This window comes from Magnolia sinica, chromosome 1 (assembly GCF_029962835.1).
Source record: "Magnolia sinica isolate HGM2019 chromosome 1, MsV1, whole genome shotgun sequence".
NCBI lineage: Eukaryota > Viridiplantae > Streptophyta > Magnoliopsida > Magnoliales > Magnoliaceae > Magnolia > Magnolia sinica.
In genome coordinates, this window is record NC_080573.1 from 58,785,714 (window position 1) to 58,788,337 (window position 2,624).

General features: G+C 37.6%; 1 non-coding gene across 1 annotated transcript; it reads right to left on the minus strand.

Annotated features, from left to right (window-relative positions):
* Window positions 1–1,805: 1,805 nt before the first annotated feature.
* LOC131223225 (small nucleolar RNA R71) lies at window positions 1,806–1,912 on the minus strand. The gene has a single exon (XR_009160346.1). It is a non-coding gene; the product is annotated as a small nucleolar RNA R71 (small nucleolar RNA).
* Window positions 1,913–2,624: the final 712 nt, after the last annotated feature.

Genomic DNA, 2,624 nt, shown 5'->3' on the forward strand with positions numbered 1-2,624 from the left:
TGTTCATCATTGTCCCATGGGCATGGTAGGATGACAGTACCCTTCCTGATCTTCATACATTGTTGATTAGTTGGTAATTAGTTTAATCCTGTTGTTTGCTTTGTCTCCTGGGCATGGTTAGATGATGGAATCCATTCTAATTCATATACTTTTCATCCCTTAAAAACCAGATCAAGTAGGTTCAGTTTGATTTCCATAAATCTTAATGCAGGCATAAGATCTCCCTGATCCCTACAAGTGGATCCTCTGAATCCCTAGTTTCCTTCCTCTGAATTCCTTAAAGTTTTAGATAATTGTTCCATAATTATTTCTTAAATTCTATTTGGTTTAGATCACATCTTAGTCTAGCTTTAGTTCAACTTGGTTTCAGATAACGTACAGGTATCACTCCCTGTGGATTCGACCTCGGTCTTACCGAGTTTATTACTACATCACAACTCTGCACTTGGGGTGTGAACAAGTTTTTGGCGCCGTTGCCGGGGACTGACGGTTACGATTCTCTGAAATTAATTGGTTTTAGAATTAGGTTAGGATTGAGATTTTACTTACTTTAGGATAAAAGTTTTTCTTTTATTTTATTCTATTTTTAGAACTTAACCTGTTTTCCTGTTTTGTAGGATCCTGACATAAGCTCTTAAATTGGTAATCCCTTCCTAAATTCTCTACTTTTTCTGTTTTTAGAATTAAGGTTTAAATCTTAGAAATTTTCTAACTCAAGTATTTCTCTATTTGTAGGAAATAGTTTATTTTAAAAAAAAACTTTCCTTTTTTGTTTTTAGAAACTAGGTTAGTTATTTCCCTTTTAGAGATTAAATTTCTATTTTTTGTTCTCTAGTAACCTTCTAATTTCAACTCTCTTAGAATCTAATTTGTTTCCTAATTTATTTTTAGAATTTTTTTTAGAAACTAACCTTCCTATTTTGTAGGCCTTTAAGATAGAAATTTCTAATTCGGTAAGCTCCTTCCCTACTTTCTATTTTTCAATTCTCTTTTAGTAATTTACTTTCTAGTTTAGGACTTTCCTAATTTATTTTAGAAGTTTCCACTTTCTTTTAGAAATTAGTTTACTACTACCTTTATTTTAAAGGATTGTTCCTCTTGTTTTAGAATCTAACTTATTCTTGTTTTATTTTGCAGGTTTTAACTCAGGACTCCAATTTGGTAATTTCTTTCCAACTCTCTCTTTCTTTCTAGATTTTTTTTTCCTTTCTTAGGATTAGGTTTTTAATTGAGCGCTGCGAGTGTTTTCATGCCCAAGTGGGCCCGTGACAACACTCGACGTCTCTTGACTGAAGGAGGATTGGTTGAGGGGTTGACTATCCATCGCAGGACTAGACACCACTCGAAATCCCCTGAGTTAACTGAAGTTATGGCTGAAGACCATCCTCCTCTACTTCCACCTAGGGTGGAGGATACCCAAGATGAAAATGAGGTGCAACAGGCACCCCGCCTCGTACTTTACGAGATTATCTACAACCGTCGAGAGTGAGTACGCCCTCATGCATGATTTTTCCTGAAAACACAGGACAAATAGACAACAAGCCAGGAGTTATCCAACTCCTTCCCAAATTCCATGGGCTTGAATCTGAAAGTCCATATTTACATTTGAAAGAGTTCGATGAGATAATAGCTACATTATGTTTTCCTAATGTATCTGAGGATACAATTAGCTGAAACTCTTTCCTTTTTCCTTAAAAGAGAAAGCTAAGACGTGGTTACATTCACTGCGTCCTAGATCGATTGGCACATGGAACGACATGCAGAGGGAATTCATAAAAAAATTCTTCCCACATCATAAAACGATTACCCTCAGAAAAGCAATCATGAACTTTGCCCAAAAGGAAGGTGAAACATTCTTCCAATGTTGGGAAAGGTTCAAAGATTTGGTCAGTTCATGCCCACAACATGGATTTGAAACGTGGCGCATTACAAATTTTTTCTATGATGGACTGACATCTTCCATGCGCCAAATGGTCGAGACAATGTGTAGTGGAGAGTTCATTAATAAAGATGTCGACGAGGTATGGGACTACCTCGACAGTCTGGCTGAAAAAACACAATCTTGGGACTATTACCCAAAGTCGAACACCACGTCTAGGCCGACTCAATCAAAGGAGAAAGGTGGATTATATCTCTTGAAAGAAGAGGATGATCTCAAGTGTAAAGTGACTATGCTCATAAGGAAAGTTGAGGCCATGGAAGGAAAGAAGGATAAGGTCAATGAAATTGTTTGCGGCATCTGTGATTGCAACATTCACACAACTGAAAACTGTCCTACAATACCCGCCTTTCGAGGAGTGTTGAATGAACAAGCCAATGCCGTAAACAACTATCAAAGACCTTTTACTGGACCTAACTCCAACACATACAATCCTGGCTGGAAAAATCATCCAAACTTTAGTTGGAGGAATGGACACACGGCGACTCCTCCAGGTTTCTTCAATCAAAATCCCATACAAGAGCTGGCTCAAGCAATGCGGGAAATTACAGATTTTATGCAAAAGATAGATTCTCGTATGACGGTTATAGAAAAGGGGATGCTTCCTGCACAACCTCTCCCCAATCCTAAACCGCAGTACGAGATCAATGATCCCAGCTCTTCAAATTAGATGAGGCATGCTAAA